General features: G+C 41.4%; 1 long non-coding RNA gene across 4 annotated transcripts in view; it reads left to right on the forward strand.

The window, feature by feature from the left end:
- The first annotated feature begins 442 nt into the window (after window positions 1–442).
- The window catches only part of LOC102125234 (uncharacterized), a 50794-nt gene continuing 27257 nt past the window's right edge, over window positions 443–23979 (forward strand). Inside the window, exons 1-4 of one of the 4 annotated variants that reach the window (XR_001484024.4) lie at window positions 443–590; window positions 7315–7526; window positions 9128–9222; window positions 9359–10354. This is a non-coding gene — a long non-coding RNA (uncharacterized lncRNA). Of the gene's footprint in view, window positions 591–7314; window positions 9097–9127; window positions 9223–9358; window positions 10355–23979 lie in introns of those variants that run through there. The other 3 variants (XR_006691103.3, XR_010580004.1, XR_012421319.1) reach the window with 3 other exon arrangements.

Below are 23979 nucleotides of genomic sequence, written 5' to 3' on the forward strand. Positions count from 1 at the left end.
CCACTCCTTGGGCCGCTGCTCCCACAACATGTGATGTTCTGGCTTAAGCCAAACAGCTTCCTTCTTCCTTCTTGTTGAAACTGGCAGAAACCAAGAAAGAAAGCAGTCTCAGGCAGTTGGCAAGTAGCAAGTATTTGGACTGAGAAGTATTTGGAAGCTTTGTGCTGGCACGCCAATTGCATTGAGGCAGCCCCAGCCCCACCAATTCTTGCTCACAGTCCCCATGCTTTTTGGCCTCATGCCTCATCACTACTGCTCCCCTGAGTGCTTCCAGATGCCCTCCACCAGGGGCTTCTCAGACTGAGAGCTTTAGACTGCTGCCTCCCTACCAATGCTACTCAGAACCACAACGTATTACATAAAACAGAGAAAAGCGGAGCTGCCCTGTGGGGTTAAGGGGCAGGAGCAGGGTAGATGTGAGGCTGTGGATCCAAACCCCAGTGCAGCTCCAGGGAAGCCCCATTTGAAAATAGCCGCGTAAGGCTAGTGATTAGAAACGCCAGCTCTAAAGCACAGGGAAGAAGAGGAGGATTGTAATCTGGAGAGGGTCAAGCTCTTCTAGGCAAGGCCAACCAGCTATTGTGATTAAAGTAAGTGTGTGTGTGTGTGTGTGTGTGTGTGTGTGTGTGAAGGGTGTGATATCGAACTGCTGGAGCTCCCCCTGCATTGCCAGAGCAGCTTTTTTTTTTTTTTTAGATATGTCCTCCAGAACCTTAGGGCTCCTCAGGGCACAATTTGAAAATCACAGAATTGTCTAGTCTCTTTTAATCCTGATACTCTGCAGACTGTTATCATCCCCACACAACGAAAGGTGAATCTGAGGCCAAAGCCCCACAGGTAGGAAGTGGCTGAGTCAGGAATGCTCCTTCCAAAGACAACTTTATTATCCTTCAGTAGAGATGCATACGCTGCGGCAGCTTGAAGTAGGGAGGCTTCTGGAAACTGTGGGGATGAACCAAAAATGAATCCTTTCCCATGCTGGGGAAGCCCACTCTGGCACAGAAACAAAACAAATTATAGCTGTTGGGGAAACAGGCCAAACACGGCTGACTGAGCCAGAAGTGGGGTTATTGCTCATCTCCTGGGATCCCATTGCGTGTAGGTCTCTTGTCCTCCCCACACCGAGCTCCGGGTCTCCTCACTCGCATGCCAGCTGGGAGGCCCACAGGCTGCCAGGCGTCTGGTAGAAACACACCAGAGCAGCCGCAGCTTCAGGTCTTCCCTCCCTGCCTTGCCGTCCAGCCCCCGGGTGAAGGAGAGGGGGCTGGCCACGGGAGAGACTAGAAAACGAAGGGAAGAAACGGAAGCTGGTTGCCACAGAAAGCGATGGTTGGTGGGACTGGTGTCATATGTCAAGTTGGAGGAGCAAAGGCCAGTGGGGAGATGGCTGTGGCCTTTGTTGAAAGGTCTGCCTGGGAGCCAGGTTTCAATTTCTGGCTCTCTTTAGACAGGACCCGTTTCTCTAATAGCTCATTGAAAGGTGAGAGAAAAAGGAAAGAGCACACAAATGACCCCTTTAAAAATATGACAAAACCTAAAATGTCTTTGGAAATTTCAAGAACTCCTCGAACAGAATCATAATTTCATTTTTATTTTTTCTTTCCCTGAGGAAATTCAGCATGGACCTGTCTCCCTCTTGTGGAATTAATTTTGCCTCTTGGTTGTACAGAGTTTACTAAAATAAAAGGAAAACTTATGGGGACTTCTTGTTACCTTATCTCTCCATTGTCTGTCTTTGTGCAAGAAAAGACAGCAGTATTGTAATTATCAAAGAAAAAACTTTACTTTTCTGAAATGAACAAGTATTTAGAAATAAACTTTTAATCTAACACTTTATAGTACCAAAATTCTGCCTGTAAAATCTAGTGCTTAAAGATTTAGTTTTACTTAATTCTTCAACATTAGACAGAATATCCTCGCCATTTTATGGTTTAGTGTCGACAAAAAGAGTCAAATTCTGTAAAATATTTGAAGACATTTATTCTGAGTCAAATATGAGTGACCATGGCCCATGACAGCCCTCAGGAGGTCCTGAGAACATGTGCCCAAGGTTGTCGGGGTGCAGCTTGGGTTTCATACATTTTCTGGGAGGCAAGAGACCAATCAAACACATTTAAGAAATACATTGGTTTGGTCCGAAAAGGCGGAATAACTCAAAGGTGGTGGGGGTTGGCGGGGGGCGGGGGGGTCCCAGTTAATAGGTAGATTTTAAAATTTTCTGGTTGACAATTGGTTGAGCTTATCTAGACCTGGGATCAATAGAAAGGAAATGTCTGGGTTGTAATAAGAGGTTGTGGAGATCAAAGTTTTATCATGCAGATGAAGCCTCCAGGCAGCCGGCTTCAGAGAGAATGAATTGTAAATGCTTTTAATTTTTTTGAGACAGAGTCTTCCTCTGTCGCCCAGGCTGGACTGCAGTGGCCCAATCTGGGCTCACCACAACCTCTTCCTCCCCGGTTCAAGTGATTCTCCTGCCTCAGCCTCCCGAGTAGCTGGGACTACGGGAGAAAGCCACCATGCCCAGCTAATTTTTTTTTTGTGTGTGTGTATTTTTAGTAGAGGCAGGGTTTCACTATGTTAGCCAGGCTGGTCTTGAGCGCCTGACATTGTGCTCTGCCTACCTCAGCCTCCCAAAGTGCTGGGATGACAGGTGTGAGCCACCGTGCCTGGCCTGTAAATGCTTCTTACCAGACTTAAGGTCTGAGTTGATGTTGATGCCGGTGAGCTATAATGAATGCTGTCCAGCCCCCACTTCCTGTCCTGGCCTGAACCAGTCTCTCAGGTTAAATTTTAAGACCACCCTGGCCGAGAAGGAAGTCCATTCAGATGGTTGGGGGGGCGGGGGGCTTATAATTTTATTTTTGGTTTACATAAGGAAGGTAAAAGAAGGGCCATGACAAAACTAAATTTATTTTTCTTCAGCCAAACTCCAAAGTTCTTTGCAGAATTGTTAGCAACAATGATACAAGACCACAACAGCTTGTTACAGAAGGTAGCTAGTCGGGCATCAGCAGGGCAGGATGGGGCATCTCTACTCATCAGGAATGTCAGGTGATCATTGGATGATGTTCAGGCAGTTGTAACACTACCTCTCTAATATAATAATTGGTTGCAGCCAGCGCTGCAGGGAGAGGCAGTTTCCCTGTACATAAAAACCCCTGAAACTGGTAATGGGCAGCTTTCGGCAATTGGGCACTGGTCTCGAGCATGCACGTTAAGAAGCAAAATGGTGGAGTACCACCTTCCCGGCTTTCCACTGGAAAAGGGAGGAAAGCCTCCGGTGAGCATGCATACAACTCCAGTAAACACGCCACGTGCTCACCTCCTAGGCGCCCCTCGCATGTGGGCAGCTCACCTTAAGGGAAGAATCAAGGGAAAAGGGGCTCACAACGCCAGAAGTGAAATGCGTATGAAATCCTAGGTTCAAGGTTAAATGGGTCAGTTGACCTCCAAGTTGCCGCTTTGGTCTCTTCCAAGTGTACTTTCCTTTCTTCTCTAAAGCTTTTTAGTAAACTTCCGCTCCTGCTCTGAAACTTGCTTCAGTCTCTTTTTCTGCCTTGTGCCCCTCAGTTGAATTCTTTCTTCTGAGGAGTCAAGAATTGAGGTTGCTACAGACCCATAGGGATTTGCCACCCGTAACGCGGATAACTTCCAGCAGTAACAAGCTGATATTTATTATCATTTGCTTTTCGCAAAGCATTAGGCCAAACACTACACCTAAATTATTGATAAGGCTCTGGTGAGTGGAGGAACACCAGGGCTCTTGTCTCAGATCGAATTAGACAAGACGATACGGACACACGTGGAGCGGTTTTAAGGAGCGGAGAATTTAACAGGCAAGAAGGATTAAGAAGGAAGGGAGAAGGAAGAAGCGCCCCTGTACAGAGACAGAAGGAGGGGGACTCCAAAGCCAAGAGAGGGAACCGCACCTGCCACAGAAACCAGTCAGGTTTATGAAGAGGCTGGAGGAGGCGATGTTTGATTTGCGTAGGGCTCAGGGGGTTGGTTTGACAAGGCATGTCATTCACGTAGCCCGTGAAAAAAATGGCCCTCCTACCCTAGCCTTCTAATATGCAAATGCAGGGCACCACGATGTTCTACATACGTGGGGATATGTGGGGGCAGCCATGTTGGCAGGCACATGTGGGGCAAGGGCAAGAAGGCTGCAGGAGTCACCATGTTGGGTGGACCCAATTTCTAACGGCTGGCATTTGCTTATGGAAGGTTGCCAGCCTGGCCATGTTGGGTGGACCCCTTCTAAGGGCCAGCATTTGTATATCAAAGGTTGCTGGCCTGGCTGTAAGAGCTGGGGCTTTACAAGAGACTTTTCCGAAGATGCTTCAAAAAATGAAAACTTTCCAAGGACCCCTTTTCCTCTCTATTTGCCTAAAATAATTTCTTAATAACTCCTACAACATTATCTTACTTTTTGCAATAAAATTACTAGTCTAATTTTACTAGGAAACTGAGGCTTAAAGAGGTTAAGCAACTTGCTTGAGGTCACATAAGCAATTGCTGAGGTTTAAGTTGGATTAATATCAATGATCCTAAATGGAGACTTAGGAACAAAGAATAACAGAAGCACATATTAAATTGCTCTCTCAAATTCTGGCCTTCAGGAGATGAGCTGAGAGAGACGTAAATAATCCATAGGTTTTTTTTTTTCCCCCTTCTGTGATATTTTGAAAAATAATCAGCCTGTATGTGGCGTGGCTTGTATTTCATAATTATTTGCAAGGTTAAATTAAACATTTAAATAGAATACTTTGGATAACACAGAGAAATTACTCATGCTACAAGACGGGCGTTGGGACTCCCCTGTTAGGAGGTGTGGAAAATGCCTCTTGTCAGGATTGTTCCATTACTGCTTCTAACCACACCCATTCCATTGGGTGCCGGTTGCTAGTAAGACAGATATTACAAACCAGCATGATCAGGACATGACAAAGCCACATTGCTGATCCTAAAACCCCTGGGGCTAGACAACAAGAAAGGATAGGGTAACAGAGGCACATATGAAACAAGTCCGTCTTTTAAATACTTACTATGGTGTCTTTGTCAATTTCCTATAAAATGTCTTTCTGTTATCTTTGAACCAAATTTAGGTCCGCATACAAGACAGAATAAAAAGATGCTGTTAGTGACCTTCATCGGACTATGGAACCTTGACCGCTTTGGTGATTCTTTTTCCCATAAATTTGGCTGTGAGTCAAAGGGAGCCATTCCTGGGACATCACCAGCTCGTCTTCTCTGTAGCACTCTTCTTCTTCTGGGGACTGTTTGGTACAATGGAGAAGAAAACACAGGGTCCAGTTGTTGATTTTTCTGAGCCAAAATAGCTGTTATTAATTGCCAGGAAGGCAACGTAAACAGAGCAATTCCAGAGGGGTTGGTGAAACAGGCATCTTTAAGCATGTAGATGAACATGACAGCCTGGGCCAGGCGCGGTGGCTCGCACCTGTAAGCCCAGCACTTTGGGAGGCTGGGGTGGGTGGATCACTTGAGGTCAGGAGTTTGAGACCAGCCTGGCCAACTTGATGAAATCTCATCTCTACTAAAAGTACAAAAAAATTAGCCGGGCGAGGTGGTGGCATGTGCCTATAATCCCAGCTTTCGGGAGGCTGAGGCAGGAGAATTGCTTGAACCTGGGGGACGGAGGTTGCACTGAACTGAGATGGCACCACTGCACTCCAGCCTGAGTGAGACTCCATCTCCAAAAAGAAAAAAAAAAGAAAAAAAAAAAAAAGAGAAAGTGGCATCCCTGAGATAGAAGTTCACATCAATTCAGTATAAATATTGTGTTAAAGGGGTTTAGTTTTAGTCAATAGGCTTGAACACAATATATCAGGAGGATGCTTTTGGCACAAGAAACAAAAAATCCAAACTCACCTGGTTTAATAAGAAGGGCAATTTATTTTTCCTAAGAAAAAATAAGTGCTCAGGCAGCTCGGTTGTTTAATTCAGAGGTGAAAGGATGTCATGAAGGATTCCATTTTTTTTTTTTCTGTGTGTTCACTCTGCCATCTCATCTTGGCAGTGTCATCTCCTTGCTTCCCATACTCATAGACACAAGACAGCTGGCACAGCACCAGGTGTTGTGTGCAGACATGAAAACGCTAGAAGAAGGGAGTCTCTCTTCTTTGAGCTTTTTTTTTCCTTTCAAGAGTAAAGAAACCACTTTTTAACCCCCACCCCCAACCCCGAGCAAATATTTGCTCATAGCCTATTGGTCAGAACTGGATCACATGCACATGCTTAAAATGTGCCAGCAAGGAAAATTGCACCACCACAATTGGCTTAGACCAATCAAGATTGATCCCTGAATCACATGGGAGGAGAGTAGTCTCAGGAATAAAATAAGACCTCTGACATTATTTTTAAAAAGGAGCAGAGTAGGAGATGGCCATTGTGTTGGCAATCAAAAGTACCTGTTTTATGGTTTGGGATATGTGAGTACGTGTACATATGTTTTCTTTTTTGAAAGGTCCTTTCTTTCAGGGATTCTATTTATAATCTAGACCCCTTCTCAACAATTTGGAATGTAACTTGGCAGAAATAACCACCCGCAACACCTATAGGAACTTTGAATGAAACACCTCTTAGTTAAAAAAAAAAAAAAAAAAGAAACAAACCTCGTAAGAGTACAACTTTCTTGGCATTAGGAAATTATAAAGAATAAACAGTGTTTATTACTGACACTTTACATTCATTCTAACAATGGGCCTTCCCTAAGCAACTTTGCCAGCAGTCTCCAGACCAAAAAAGAGAAGAAAGCCCATTACATCTTTATTCCAAAATACGTGTTTTAAATAATGTTCTCTAACTATAAAAGCAATTTTATGTAATCCAAAAAATGAATATTTATCACACTACGTATGTGTGCATGTATGCATGTGTGTGTGTGTGGAGAGAGAGAGGGAGGGAGAAGGGGGCAGAGGAAGTGGGGGAGAGGACAAAGTGGGGGAAGAAGATGGTATATTGTTTAGGAAAAGTGCTTAATAAGTCTCTAATATACAGACAATGAGGCTCCAGGGAACATTTAGAAGGAAACAGCAGAGACAGTGAAATTGCCTTCCATGTGAAATGAATAAGAGTGTAGCTTTGGGAAGAGAAGAGAAGGGAGGAAAGAGAGACGATGAGAGGAGAGGCGAGCAGAGCAGCCAGCCAGAAAGCTATTGCCTGAATTCAATACGAGAGATTCCTATAGTAGGGCAGGTAGAGAACTTTTACAAACAATTTCATTTGAACTTGTGTTCCTGATATGTGATCTTCTTGGATACCCCAACACTGTGTTGTCTTGCCTCATGCCCTAAGGTTTCACGAGTTTTGGGAAAATAAAAATGGCTGAATTCCACGCCTGCGTCAAGGTGGAAGAAGGGGGTCGAGAAGTGCCATGGATGATGACGTTTTCATGAGGTCAAGTTTAATAGAAGAAACCTGGTACCACAAGTGACAGTGAAAAAGTACATCCCAGGATGCACAGGAATTTTGGAGACGACCTCAAGCTCCCCATGAAATTTGGAAAGGTGTGAAAACAATTGTATTTAAATCTTAAAGGCAGGAGGCATCAGCTGACACCTGGGTTGCATTGATACAATTAAAAATAAATACCTTGTCACTGCGCAGCTTTATGTACTTCCCCCCACATAGCATAAGCATTTTCATGTTTTTGAAAATATGTTCTGTCTAAATCTGAATTCTTAAAAACTGTACTATGATTTATATCCTATTCCCATTCAAAGACATAAAATGAAATTTTATAGGCCTGCTACTTTGGATGATAATGGAAGATATTTGTGCAGTTGTTATAAATTCATTTGGGTAGGTTTGGACAAATATTTAATTTTTATTGTGTACCTATAAATAACTAAATGCTGAAATAGCCAATGAGTTGTCCTCTTAAATTTTAAGTAGTAAAATTGCATAAAATGTGCCAAAACCTCAAAATAAATGTAATGTGCTGAGTTTAAATGATGTAGACAATTAAAACAGATTCGTGTGGTTGTTTTCCTTCTTTAAAATTGATTTTCCTCTTACTCCTGCATTATTCTTCAACTCTTGGATGTAAGGGTGAAGACACAGACTGAGTCTTCCTTATGCCATGAGGCTAGTTTATTTCTTTGTTTATTTTAGTTTTTTATTTAAAACAGTTTTTATGGGTACACAGTGGGTGTATACATTTATGGATATGAGAGATTTTGATACAAGCATACAATGTGTAATAATCATGTAATAATCACATCAGGGTCAATGGGGTATCTAGCTTACTTCTTTGTTTTTCCAAAACTGAGTATGGATGGATTTTCCTGGCACATAAAAACTCTTCATTTGTTTTTAAGACAAAATACTGATCGTGAATATCAGCTGTTAATACAAGCAGATGCATGGACCTGTGATACCAGGTGTGAAAGCATCAAGCAGAGCACTTGGGTAGTGGAAGTAGAGATTTTTTCTTTTCATTTATTTTCATGTTCTAACTGTTCTATAATTTCAGTTATAAGACAAAATTTAAATTTTAAGGGCCCTCTTATGAAAAACTTTGCTATAATCCTATAAATAAATCAGTGTTCCTGACCTTTGACCTTTTCAACCCACTAAAAAATGCTAAGGTTGTTTAATATTTTGTATGTGTGAGATGACACTGATGAGCTTTTGCTGGAAGCCCTCTCCCTCACCCCGTCTTCTGTGTCAGTCCTGTTAATGATGTGACTTGATGTGCTGTTATCGTAACCCTGGGGAGAAAGCGCAGCTGGGCACTTCTTTCTCAGGAACAAGAGCGGCCTTCCCTAACGGCTGTAAGAAGATGTAGAGTCATCTAAGAGAAGTGTGGAGATAAAGAAACATCCTCCCTTACTCTAAACAACAATGGGTGCCTGTACGGGTGTGGGCAGCATGTATGTGCAGTGTCTTTCACTAGGGAAAATTGTAATTAGAGCCACTGTTGCTGTGGGCGATAGTGAGCCATTATTGCCCTTTTCCCAAGCTTGCAGGTGGACAGAATTACGTTGCCTTAATAATGAGCCTCTTAAGTGCCAGCTGTCATATAGCATGGCAGTCCTATATGCTAACAAAGCCTTCATTAAATGGTTTGCTCCCAATCATTTGCCTGCTCTTTTTGCCTTTCTAGCAACTGACAACTTGGCCCCTCCACCCCTGCCTCCAGACCTTCCGTGGACACGCTTAATCACTGCAAGAGCAGCCTGTGCCGTGCTTGGTGAGATGGTAATTTTTTTAATCCTACGTGTCTTCATATTATTTTTTGCCTTATTTCAAAAGTTTTTAAACGAGGTTGGTAGCTTACATTCTGAGCTATCATTCATTCCATGGCAAAATAATAATTGCTAATTTTCTTCTTCAGAGAACCAGAGCTTTATCAGGAATAACATTATGCAAATGACTATGCAAATGCCAACCAGAAGAGTACAGTATCTGGAAAAAAAGTTCAGATAAAACCTTCAGAACACATCCAAAGTTGGCTGGAAAAAAGAACTGAACATTTTAAACTATAAGGTCACCATGGTAGCAAAGGGAATTTATTACTAATAAGAATTTTGCAAGAAAGCTCTGCACTTAAAATAAAAGAGGTAGGGCATGCATTCATATTTATTCTAGCTTAATTTATTTATGACATTATGGTTGTCTTTGCCAACTGTTAAGTCCCCTTGGGGTGGGACTCTTCATCCTTTATGTGGTGTCTAATGGTTCAAAACGCTTCGTGTTCAACCTTTTGAGGCTTAAAAAAATAATCCTCTATTTTTTCTACTTTCTATATATTTTCTTATCATTAATATTTTTAACTTTCTCATGCTAAATCTTATTGGAAGAAAGTTCATGGAAATACTACAGAGAAAAATGCTCAATTTTTTCAAAACATAACTTTTAAGGTATTGGTAAAGAAATTGTGTCTTTTGGGGAGACTGAGGCGGGCAGATCACGAGGTCAGGAGTTCGAGACCAGCCTGACCAACATGGTGAAACCCTGTCTCTACTAAAAATACAAAAATTAGCTGGGCGTGGTGGCAGGTGCCTGTAATCCCAGCTACTTGGAAGGCTAAGGCAGGAAAATTGTTTGAACCCCGGAGGTGGAGGTTGCAGTGAGCCGAGATCGCACCATCGCACCCTAGCCTGGGTGACAGGGCGAGACTCACACACACACACACACAAAAAAAAAAAAAAAAAAAAAAGAAAAAAGAAATTGTGTCTTTAAAAACTATACATTATTCCTCAGGACACACCCTTTGAAACACCTGGAAAGAAGCCTGGTTTCAGCATAAAAGGAATTCCAACACTGTTTATTTCACCTGTGTGATGTATGCATCTACTTAATGACCAAATAAAGGAAAAGTTATTATTTAGTAAGCTTTGTGGTAATAAACTGGAGGTTTTAATTTTATTCTATCTTTTTAAAAGACCAACTATTTAAATTTAAGAGAAGAGTGTTTGAAAGGCCTTCGATTTAAAATTTACCTAAGTAAAATGTATACCCAAATTTGACCAATATGATAGCCAGAGGAAAACAAAACCCAAAGGCTGGCCAGGTGTGGTGGCTTATGCCTATAATTCCAGCACTTTGGGAGGCTGAGGTGGGCAGATCACCTGAGGTCAGGAGTTTGAGACCAGCCTGGCCAACATGGTGAAACCCCATCTCCACTAAAAATACAAAAATAGCCTGGCGTGGTGGCGCACGTCTGTAGTCCCAGCTACTTGGGAGGCTGAGGCAGGAGAATCGCTTGAACCCGGGAGGTGGAGGTTGCAGTGAGCCGAGACTGCGCCACTGCACTACAGCCTGGATGAGCGAGACTTCATCTCAAAAAAAAAAAAAAAAAAGAAAAAGAAAAAAAGAAAAAAATCCCCAAACAAACAAACAAACAAACAAACACAAAACCCAAAGGCCCCACTTGCCCTGGCCTGAAATTCCCAACATAAAGTCCCTTTCTCTGATGCAAATCTTCTGTCAGAAGGTGTGGACACACTGGACTAGAGTCAATCAAGCTGGGCTGCCCACATCTGAATCATGGGGTGCTTACTGAAAAACGCAGATGCTTGGGCCCACCCAGCTCTGCTGAGTCAGGACCACTATGTCTGTGTGGCCTGAGATTTGCATTTTCAGCAGAATCAGCACTCTAAAGTGCTATATTATACCATGAAAAATTAGGAAGGGCTAATTTATGAGTTCCCTTATAGAGACCCCTTCAGGAAGGAGACAAAGAAGAGTTTTATAATGGGAGGGTGGGGGTAGTGGCAGCGGGAGATGGGCCTCGGGGAGAGTTCAGAGATGGAAAGGGGATCAAACATGGGAAGGATAGAAGGTGGAAGCTCTTGAAGAAAACTTCAGTGACTTAACTCCTTTGTCCAAGGCTAGACAGCCACAGAAGCTTCTGGGGTGATAGAGCTCTGTACCTTGCATCCCCAGGCTTTGGTGTCTCATGACCCTGAACAGAACCCCAGCTGCTACCCACGTTAATTAAAAACTCTGAACCTCAGCTTCCCATCTGAACTGGGTATAAAGCAGAGCTTTGATGAGGATTAAAAGTAACTGAACCAGGAAGGTAATTTAACATGATGGTTAAGGGTGTGGTTTTGGAGGTGGGCTTCCAGGCTTCATGTCCCAGCTCCAGCATTTACTACTTGCGTGACCTTGGCAGGTTATTTAAACTGTCTGCACCTCAGTTTCCTCATCTATTTACTGGTGCTAAAACATTAATATATAGCCTTTAGGGTAGTTGGGGGGAGTAGGCATTAAATGAGAAAATACATGTTACAAATCTGTGACAGTACCTAGCATATAATGAGCAACTCAATAAATGTTACCACCTCTCATCATTATTTCATATATCAAGCAGCTGGCACCTGGTGGGAATTTAATAAATGATAGCTATTATTAGTAGAAATAATCACTCCTGGCTTCAAGACAGGCCAAAACCCTCTTTATTGCCAAAACCCTATGACACAATCCTGGCTGAGTCCCCATGCCTTGTTCGTAGTCTGTCATGACAATGCCATTGAGGTTATTTGGGATAACATGTGGCCAGGAGAGTTATTGTGCAGTGGTATACGCACATATAATTGAGCAGAGAGGTTTCTGAATGTTTTATGAAGGTGTGTGGGTGGAGGGGTCAATTGCCCTGGGGAAGCTGCAGGAGCCTCTCTCCCTCCTTCTGCTTGGAGAACCTGGTAGCTGTGGCAACAGCAACAGCAGAGAGATGGATCTTTCGGGAAGTAATGGACACACTAGAAAAATATTTGGAAATCCATGACCTGTACTCATTTGATTCAAAGCCTATCACATTCCCTCAGGAATCTGTTGTTGTTATTTGCCTGTTCACCACAGCAAAGATTACTTCTTTTTCAAGACTTGAAACAATGATCATATATGTATATTTTTCCCGATGGGCACCGTGTTTTAATCCCTCTGTTCTTAAAATTTACCAATTTGTATTTGCTGCCCAGTTCTTTATCCTTTGTTGCCACATAAATCCTGCAATCTTGGTAGAAAAATAAAGAATGCAGGAGAGCAGTTTGACCTTTGCTCCTTGCTGGGCATTGGTGTCATTTATAGTTATTAGGGTGGGGACAGAACGGAACTCATTGATGGCTGAGCGGATGGGGAGAGAACGGGGAATGGGGAAGTGGGCAAAGGAAAGAGAGAGGGAGGAGAGCACAGATTACCACAAGAATCTCATGTTGTGCTTTCACTTTGGGCAAATATGACACTACTAGTCCTTTGTGGGAGCTTGAAAAGGCACATAGGGGAAGGAAGTCTCTGGAATAAACACTATGACCTTGGCTGCCATGGCTCTACTAATTTGGTTTTGCAGAACTGAAATAAATGGATGCTAGTGAATTTGCATCAATTCCATTTAAGGCTTTAAAAAGACATATGGATAACATTATTGGCTAGAAACCCTTAAGAAAACTAAGGTAAATTCTTCTCATGGCTCAAGCTAAGTCTTATAGCGGTTAAAAATTGAAAGCCTTAGGCTGAAAAGCTGAAGGTCTCTATGTTACCATTGCTAAACCATTGGTTTACTGGGTAGTAGGGCTGGGGATCAATCTAAAAACCTGTCAAGCATGGTTTTTTAAAAAAGTAAAACAGATAGGTCAGGTGCGGTGGCTCATGCCTACAATCCCAGCACTTTGGGAGGCTGAGGCAGTTGGATCAATCGAGGTTGGGAGTTCAAGACCAGCCTGGCCAACATGGTGAAACCCTGTCTCTCCTAAAAATACAAAAATTAACCAGGCATGGTGGTGTGCGCCTGTAATCCCAGCTACTAGGGAGGCTGAGGCAGGAGAATTGCTTGAATCCAGGCAGTGGAGGTTGCAGTAGCCGAGATCACACCACTGCACACCAGCCTGGGTGACAGAGTGAGACTCCATCTAAAAATAAAATAAAAATAAATAAATAAGTAAAACAGACAACTTGCTTGTTCTCATGGAATACATGACAACCGTAAGCAAACGAAATTCACAGCATAAACCACAAAAATTTGAATTAACAAAAAATGTAGTAAGAGAGGAAATAAGAAGATTTGTTGTCAATGTAAATATTTTAAAAACAGTGATTCTTCAGATCAGGCTAAAATTAATGTCACTATTAAAGTTTCAGACAACTTTGTAATTTGGGCTAAGAAACATTTATTGAGCACCTACTCTGTGCTGGATACTGTGCTATACCATGGGTATATAGTGATAAACAAGGAGACTGATGCTGGCTTCAATGTAAGGACCTTACACTCTACTGGGAAAGATTAAAAAAACAACAAACAACAAAGATGCAAATGCAGGACCCATAATGCAAGAGTACAGGCACTTAATAGGTGTCACTTTGGGGGCCCTCTACTGATAGCTACAGATAGTGTAAGCTATTTTTGAAGAATTAATGATCAGAGAGATCTCCTAACCACATGTTATCCCAGATAACCTCAATGGCACTGTTATGTCTTGAAGACAGCGTTTGAGTTGGACCTTAAAGGAAGCTTAAAACTTCAACAAAGATGTGGAGGGCAAGTTCTTCTCAAATGAGGCACAGCAGTGGTGGATACCTCCACTCAGCTGGGCTGCAGAGTGTGTGTATGAGAGAAGTGAGATGTCAGCTGGTGTTACATTGAGCGGTTTGGACTTCATGGAGAAATACTGAGCCATCAATATTTTTGAACAGGAAGGTGACATGATCAAAGAGATCATTTAGGAATCAATCTGGTGCAGTTGGGCAGAAGGATTGTCAGGAAGCGGGTATGGAGGCTGGAGATCAAACAAAAGGGTGAAGTCAGAGGCTCAGTGGGAATGATCCAGTCCAAATAGGATATAATCCATTGAAACAGAAATGAAAGAAACTGTCAGTAGTCAAGTTGTATGGTTTAGAAACTAAGATGTTAATAAAAAAGTATTTGATTACCAGCTCGACAGTATCTAGGTAGCTTTGCTACATTCTGAGGCTACAAACTGCTTGCTCCAATCAACTCAGTAAAAATAACTGCATCTCTAATATTTTTATTGTTCAACTAGATCCTCTGTGACAGCATCTAAGGGCAGCATAAAGCAAAACCTAAAAATACATGCATACCATTTAGTCTGTTTTATGAACATTTTTGTATTTGTGTGTGTGTGTGTGTGTGTGTGTGTGTGTGTGTGTGTGTGTGTGTGTGTTCGGTAATTTCTGGGTGAGGAGCTTAGGTAGAATAAATCAGTTTGAAAATGGCAATGTTAGCCTCACCAAGGTTGGCTTTTTAAGAAGATTATGAACCATTATTTGGGAGGTTATTCTATTTTTTTTCCTGAAGTACAACTTCTTATTCCCGAGGAAAACTATTAAACTTTCTGATAATGAACTATGTGACAGATGAGACTTACAGCAAGCTGTTCTGCAGTTCCTGCCACAGGAGAGCGCTGTTACCTGTGAACAGTCTGACAGGCTACAGGAAGAACTTGGCTTAAGTCTCCCAAAGAAAGAAAGAAAGAGGAATTGGAAAATGAAGTTTGAGATACTGGCTTTAACTTGTGATAATAATAGGTATTAATAGGTATTCCAAATAGAAAAGAAAACTTGGAATTTTGAGAGGTGTGGAACGGAGAGTTTAAGCATATGATACAGGCTACTTCAATATATATCATTCCTTATTCATTGATGCTGTTGTTCCCCTCTTTTCTCTACAAAGAGTTACAAACGAGAAAAATCAAAGAACTGACAACCAGGGCTGAGCCACTTGGTCATATTCCATTGTGCGAGCATATGCTCCATATAATATTTATGAAGGATATTTGTAATTGGTAGGAAAATGATCTAGGGTGTTGCTCTGAATTAGAAAGTGCATGTAATTAGGGATCTATTTCCCTGAGCAATTATCATTTTACAGGTAAAGGTCTGGTCTGTAATCTGAGGTCATTAACTCTTAAATACAATGCTGCTAAAGAAGTCTTCAGAGTTTTCACTCTCAAAGAGACTGTCTTGAATCCTTCAATTTAAATATGGCTTTCCTCCCATTGTGCTCTTTTTTTTTTCTTTTTTGTGTGTCAGACGTACTCTCTTTTTTAGAAAAGAATTATCTATTACTCATACTATTTGCTTAACTCTCTCTTCTCCAGTTAGTTGATAAGTTTCATGAGGCTCTATATCTAGCCATCTAGCTCTGACCTCCTCTCTGAGCTTCATTTTTCTTTTCTTTTCTTTTCTTTTTTTTTTTGAGACAGAGTTTTGTTCTTGTTGCCCAGGCTGGAATGCAGTGGCGCAATCTTGGCTCACCGCAACCTCCCCCTCCCGGGTTCAACGATTCTCCTGCCTCAGCCTCCCAGTAGCTGGGATTACAGGGGCCTGCCACCACGCCCGGCTAATTTTGTATTTTTAGTAGAGACGGGGTTTCTCCATATTGGTCAGGCTGGTCTGGAACTCCCGACCTCAGGTGATCCACCTGCCTTGGCCTCCCAAAGTGCTGGAATTACAGACGTGAGCCACCATGTCCAGCCTGAGCTTCATATTTCTACATCCAGCTGCCAACTTAACTTTTCTACTTGGATATTTAATAATCACCTCAAATTTATCATGGCCCAAACAACTCCTCACCCCCAAGCAAACGTGCCTCTCCCGCAGACTTCTCGGCTGAAAACCCAGGAGCCATCACTGACTCTGCTCTGTCCTTCACACACTATGGCCAGTGCATCAAGAAAGAAGTCCCTGTCATTCCAACCTTCAAATATGCGCGGAGTCTACCTGCTTCCCATCATTTCCACTGCTACAATCCTAGTCCAACCACCATGTTATCTCTGCCATTGCCTTTGCACCTGCCTCCTTGGCAGAGGGATACTTTGAAAGGGGAATCAGTTCAAACCATTTCCCTGCTTAAAAAACTCCAGTGGCTTCCTATCACAGTCAGAGTAAATTCTAAGCCCCTTACCCGGTCTGCCAAGACCCTGTGGTATCTGACAGCCATCTGTCACTTTCTCCTTTATTCACTTCAGTGGGTCAGTTGTAATAGCCTTCTTTTAGATTCTTAGAGAAGCACAGAGCCTTTGCAAGCCTCTTCGTAGAACTTTCTCCAGATCTAGTCTGTCTTATTTGCCATAGTATCTCGAGTACCAGAAAGAGCAGCTAGAATGTGGGGGACACCAGGCCGGGCGCGGTGGCTCACCCTGTAATCCCAGCACTTTGGAAGGGTGAGATGGGCGGATCACCTGAGGTCAGGAGTTCAAGATCAGCCTGACCAATGTGGAGAAACCCTATCTCTACTAAAATTACAAAATTAGCCCCGCATGGTGGCTTATGCCTGTAATCACAGCTACTTGGGAGGCTGAGGCAGGAAAATTGCTTGAACCCGGGAGGCAGAGGCTGTGGTGAGCCGAGATCATGCCATGCACTTCAGCCTGGGCAACAAGAACAAAACTCTGTCTCACAAAAAAAAAAAAAAAAAAAAAAGTATGTGGGGGACATCAGTACTTGTTGGTTAGAGGAATGAATAAAGTTAGCATTGTGGAAGTCAAATATAGTCAAAGTATTATCAAGACCAGGGCAAATCCAGATCACCTAGAAAACTGAGAAAAATGGAAGGAGATGTAGAAAACAAGGTCAGATCTATATATATATGAGAAGGTTTATACGGAAGATATGTTTTAATATGATAGGAATCCATTGTATTCTAGAGATTATGTTATCATAAGAAACAATATGCTAACAATTTTCATAATTCTTTAATGATAATACTAAAACATTCCTTAAGATGAGAAGAGGTAATATTTAAAAGTACATTCTAAGTCCATTTGTACCTTGATTTTTGCATAGATGACTCATAATAACAAGTATTTTGCATACGAATTTGAATGTGGGAAAAGTACAGGGGCATTGCAAATAAGAAATGTAACTATTCAGCTAACATTTGAATGAGTGCTGCTATAAATGGTGACAGCATACGAGACCACTTTCCAAATCAAGCCCCAAGTCAAATGCCTTTTTAAATGAAATTGAACATATACAAAATACTAGTTTCAATGTTGGACAACGAAATTATATAATTAGTCTTCCACCTTAGGCTATCTCTTTGTCAATAGCATAATTTTCTACTCCTTCATAAAGGGCTGACAATTGACTTATTCCATGGTTAAAGAAGGCCTGTTACCAAATGAGCAAGCCTATTTATTGTAGAATTTAATTCAGCTTTCTTGTTTGTCCATTAAAAAACACATACAGAAAACTTTTGTAAGGAAATCTTTTAGCTTTTCTTCCCTAAGGATTGCTATTAAAAAGCACACCAAAGCAAGGAAGATTTGAGCTATTTTAAAATATGTAACCCATAGTAATGAATTAATTACCATATAATACTTAAAGCTTTGATTATTCGTACATGAGAGCTTCCATTATTAATGATTGCTTATGAAATTAATCTTTCTAATTTCCATTATGATTCAAATTAACTTGATTAGTTGGTCTCATGATTCACATTTCTATCAACCTCTACTTTTAATTTCTGAAGCATGAAATGACACAAAATGTCTTTGGGGGGAAAAGCACTTAAAATTAAGATTTTACTTTGATGTAGTAAGTAAATGAATTGAATTAGATGAATAGCAGTTGAACTTTGCTTTCATTCACACACTGTCCTCTGGTGTTTAAATGTCTACATTGCATGTTAAAATGAAAACCCAAGATCAAATGCAAAAAGTGAATAGCTTCTTGCACTTGGGAAGGTCCGTTTAACTTTATGTTTGGTCTAATAATTATCCGCCCTATCAAGATTGTGAGTGGATAAAAAATTCAAATGACTTGATAAAACTCAGTGCTTTCTAATAACACAAACTGCAGGTTTATAGAACACATATTTATGCTGACAGGATAGAGACGACGTTTTTAAAAGTGCACTTGAGATTTCTTTTAAAGTGAAATCATTCGGTACTGAAGAGTTCGCTTCATTTCCCCCCTACATGTTCTTACTGAAGACTCTTCACTAGAGGTTTTGACGAAGGAGAATTTAGTGATGGTCCAGTGTAGCCATCAGGAGCAATTAGGCCCTGAATCGGGGCTTTGGCTCATTTTGGAATTCTGTAATCCTAGCAAACATTCCCCAATTGCTTCAACTTGATTGTTTCTTCCAACACCTTCTCTCTCTTGATTTAAACTGAAACCAGAGTTAAAATTTTCTTAATGTTTTTTGTTTCAATTTAGTTTACAATTTATATATATACATATACATATACACACACACATATACACATATACATATACACACACATACACATATACCTTACATGTCTCATTTTAAATCTTTTGGATTGGCTGGAGTCTAGACTTGTTGATTTCATTGTTTTTAAATTTTTTTAGCGGTTTTTTGCCCCATTGTCTTCTAAGTGATGACTGTAATCATGCTGCCTTTTCAAATGTCATGAATGTAATTTTATTTGTTTAGTACAGTTGACTGAGGAAGCCCGGTGAGGTCCATGACCAGGGTCTGGAAAATGATAAATGTTAGCCTCAGGGAATTTATCATTTTATGACAATATGTTCACTAAGGGAAAGTCATTCCAAGTAATTAGCATGATGCCATCAGGGAAAAGCTACTTTTTGAGAGCAATGATTTTTTTTTTTTCAGGTAAATGTATTTATCTGAAGCTGGAAGAACACTTTCAGACATAATGGGAGCATTCCCTCATGGAGAGTGAGGGTGGCCTAAATGACCTTGTAAGTGATTTTTGACACGAGGAGTCTGTGACCCAGAATATGCTTTTATAAATTTCCCACCGCAGGGCACTGATGAATGACACCCAGCAAAACCTGAACACTTGATCTCCAAAACATGGGAAATTTACTCTTGGAGTGATTTATGCCCAGGAAAATTAGGACTAGCAATCATTTGACGCTGGTCCTTGGAGGATCTTAAAGGATTTAAACATTGAAAAAGGAATGCATCATACAGGTCACTGCCTTGATATATTACAGCCCTGCAAATTACATTGGGATGTTCTGTTTTTGAAGGCTCATGAGGGCAGAGGGCATCCCTGGCTTTGCCCACTATCGAATTCACTGCACCTAGCAAAATGTCTGGCATAAAATAAGCATTTAATAAATATTTGTTGGGGGACTGGATAGTGACATTTGGCATGGTAAACCAAAACTATCCAAATTATAATATTTTACACTTTCCACTATTGATTATCTATCTTTTGTCTGTCTGTCCCTCCATCCATCCATCCATTCATCCATCCATCCGTCCCTCCTTATATCTAGAAAAAAGACTACTCTGAAATTTGTGAGAACTAATATGAATGGCTTCATTTTTTATAAAGAAAGAACTTACACTGGCCGGACGCAGTGGCTCACGCCTGTAATTCCAGCACTTTGGGAGGCTGTGGCGGGCAGATAGCTTGAGCTCAGAAGTTTGAGACCAGCCTTGCCAACAGGGTGAAACCTTGACTCTACTAAAAATACAAAAATTAGCTGGGTGTAGTATCTTAAGCCTGTAATTTCAGCTACTTAGAAGGCTGAGGCAGGAGAATCGTTTGAACCCAGGAGGCAGCAGTTGCAGTGAGCTGAGATCGCTCCACTGCACTCCAGAGTGGGTGACAGAGCGAGACTCCGTCTCAAACAAACAAACAAACAAACAAACAACTTACTAAAGTCTTTAGCTGAAGACTCAACAAAAGAAGTTTAAGAAGGATGCCTGCTGCCTGACTGGCATGGATGAAGTCACTGTGGTTTGAGGTCTGGCCCTCAGCTTGCAGGTTCAGATCCTGGATTTTGTGGCTCAACTGCTGATGTTACTACTACCTCAAAAATTTGCTCTTTTGCTATTACTACCAATAATAGGTGTTTGCTTGTTTTTTTTTTTTTTTTTTTTTTTTGAGACAGGGTCTCGCTCTGTCACCCAGACTAGAGGGCAGCGGTGTGATTGTAGCTCACTGTAACCTTGAATTCCTGGGCTCAAGTGATCCTCCTACCTCAGCCTCCTGAATAGCTAGGACTACAGGTGCATGCTACCATGCCTGACTAATTTGTAAAAAACTATTTGTAGAGATGGGGTCTCACTATGGTTACCCAGACTAGTCATGAACTCCTGGCCTCAAGTGATTCTCCTGCCTCGGCCTCCCAAAATGCTGGGACTACAGATGTGAGCCACAATGCCCACCTAATAGGTACCATTTATTAGCGGTTTAATAATCTGCTAGGCTCAGTGTCTTAAATCTATTACCTTATTTTATCCTCACAACAACTAACTTCCTGTGATCAATTTTATCATTGCTCTCTCTTTTTTTTTTTTTTTTTTTTTTGAGATGGAGTTTCACTCTTGTTGCCCAGGCTGGAGTGCAATGGCGTGATCTTGGCTCACTGCAACCTCCGCCTCCCAGGTTCAAGCAATTCTCCCGCCTCAGCCTCCCAAGTAGCTGGGATTACAGGCATGTTCTACCACACCTGACTAATTTTGTATTTTTAGTAGAGATGGGGTTTCACCATGTTGGTCAGGCTGGTCTCAAACTCCCGACCTCAAGTGATCCGCCCACCTTGGCCTCCCAAAGTGCTGGGATTACAGGCGTGAGCCACCGCTCCCAACCATCATTGCTCTCATTTTTATAGAAGAAGAAACTGAAGTTCAGAATGGTTAAATAATTTGCTCTAAATTACACAGCTATACTGAAATAAAAACAAGAATGCCAATCTTATAATAAAAAGAATAGAATTTAGGTATTACAATAAAGACATTTTAAGAAATACTTTCAATAAAGTAAGAGAAAAAGAAATACCAATTCAAGGTTACAAAAAAGAAGCTTAAATATCCAGTCTTCTCAGTGTGTCTCTATGACTACAAACCCAAAAATCTACTTCATGAATGTGAAGCCCCAGTTCAGTGACTCTCTCTGCCTCTCGATAAGTCGTGGGATATAACTGTTTGGGAAAAGGCAGCCCTGAATCTTCCTTCACTACTGGAAGGCCAGTGACTGCTTCCCTGTCACTGTTGGAACTTCTCAGTCCTTTATTCTGGCCAGACTGGGTGTGGACCCCAATCTTTGATTAGCTTTAGCAACGCTGTGGAGAGTAACATGAGTTGCATAATGTGGCTTGCCAGATACTGTTTGCATGCTTGAACTTGGAGCCATCAGCAGGAATGTGGTGCAGATTCAGTCTGGGCTTGTCTCTTTGTTCAACTTTCTTTAACCCTTACCACTCAGGAGTACGCTAAGCACTCTAACCCCAGGCTTATTGTATTAGGAACTCCCTGGGTTTGGGCTCAAGTATCTTTATTTAAAAGCTTCCCTAAGAGATTATTATTCTGGTTTTTTTTTTTTTTTTTTTTTTTTTTGAGACAGAATCTCACTCTGTCACCCGGGTTGGAGTGCAGTGGCATAATCTCAGTTCACTGCAACCTCCACCTCCCAGGTTCAAGCCTCAGCCTCCCGAGTAGCTGGGATTGCAGGTGCGTGCCACCATGCCTGGCTAATTTTTATATTTTTTAGTAGAGATGGGGTTTTGCCATGTTGGCCAGGCTGGTCTCAAATTCCTGACCTCAGGTGATCTACCTGCCTCAGCCTCCCAAAGTGCTAGGATTACAGGCGTGAGCCTCCATGCCTGGCCAAGAGACTATTATTCTAAGTGAAGTAACTCAGGAATGGAAAACCAAACATCGTATCTTCTCGCTGATATGTGGGAGCAAAGCTATGAGGATGCAGAAGCATAAGAATGATACAATGGACTTTGGGGACTTGGGGGCAAGGGTGGAAGGGGGGCTATAAAAGACTACAAATAGGGTACAGTGTATACTGCCTGGGTGATGGGTATACCAAAATCTCACAAATCACCACTGAAGAACTTACTTATGTCACCAAATACCATCTGTACCCCAATAACCTATGGAAAAAAAATTAAAGCTCCCCCAAGGATTCAGAGCAACTAGATTGTGGAAATACAAGTTAAAGACCTTGAAATCCAGGCCTGAAAGAGTGAGGTCAAGGGACAGAGCGGGGAGAGAGCAACGGTGTCCCCTGCAACACCACCACCCCTGCCTAAGACATACACAGTCTCCTAACAGACACCTTCCTCTTTCTGTGATGACTGACACCAGAAGGCTCCCTCCCTCCAGGCAGACCAGCCTAACCAAGACCTAAAGTCATCTTTATGTACAACACCGTTCATACAAACACTTCTTCGGGAGAAAATCATGCAATGACCATCATCATAATAGTCACTGAACACTTGCTATGTGCCTGGCATAGTCTAAGTGCTTACAGATATTATCTCAATTAATAGACTATATATGTATCTATATTGATATATATGACTGTATATATATTAGATTATTACACAGAGATACAAGGATTATGTAGATATAATAACTTGTGTGAGGTCAGGGTAGGGTTTTGGGTAAGGAGAGATGTTGTTTTGAGACAATAAATAATGAAAAATAATACTATTTCCTTGTTTGTTTCCTTTTTATGTGCTTCCCACTACACTTTGAGAATAGTGAGCTCAGGGACCATGTCTGTCTTACTCACTGCTCTATCCCATGTGCATATTGCAGTGCACAGCACACTGGAGGCCCAAAGATATGTATCAAATGCATGAATAAAAGGGAACTAAAATGCTGAAAAAAGTGTACTTTTACACTGATAAAAAGTGTATTTTCTGTGCGAAAACCTATGTGGGAAACCAGATTACATTCAGATTCAGAGCAAAGAAGGTTATTTGAAAGATACTGTTGGCTGGTAGCACCACACAATGATGCCATCTGTCTCCTTGACCATTCCTGCTAAGAGGGATTGTGATCAGCACACCCTCTTTCCTGAACATAAATGTGTTTGTGTTTTGTTTTTAAATAACAGCTTTATTTACATACTACACAATCTACCCCTTTAAATTGTACAATTCAGTGGTTTTTGTATATTCACAAAGTAACACACCCATCACCACTCTCTCATTCCAGAACGTTTTCATCACCCCAAAAAGTACTCCTTAGCAGTTGCTTCTTATTTGCCCTTCCCCTCAGTCCTTGGCAACTACTAATCTACTTATTGTCTCTATGGATTTGCCTATTTTGAACATTCCATATAAACAAAATTATATAAGTATATGTTCTTTTTTGTCTGGCTTCTTTTTGAACTTAGCATAATGTGTTCCAGATTCATTCATGTTGCAGCATGAATCAGTACTCATTTCTTTTTATTTCTAGGTAGTATTCCATCATATTGACATACTGCATTTTGTTTATCCACTCTTGAGTTGGTGGACATTCGAGTTGTTTCCGCTTCTCAACTACCATGAATAGTGCTGCTATGAACATTCATTCACATATGAGTTTTTGTGTGGCCATGTATTTTCATTTCATTTCTAGATACGGAATTGCTGGGTCATATTTAACTATGTTTTACTTTTTGAGGAACTGTCAGACTCTTTTGTAGAGTGACTACATCTTCTTACAATCCCATCAGCAATGTACGAATGTCCAATTTCTCCACATACTTTTTTTTTTTTTTTTTTTGGGACAGAGTCTCGCTCTTGCCACCCAGGCTGGAG

Source organism: Macaca fascicularis, chromosome 12 (assembly GCF_037993035.2).
Source record: "Macaca fascicularis isolate 582-1 chromosome 12, T2T-MFA8v1.1".
NCBI classification, from domain to species: Eukaryota; Metazoa; Chordata; class Mammalia; order Primates; family Cercopithecidae; genus Macaca; species Macaca fascicularis.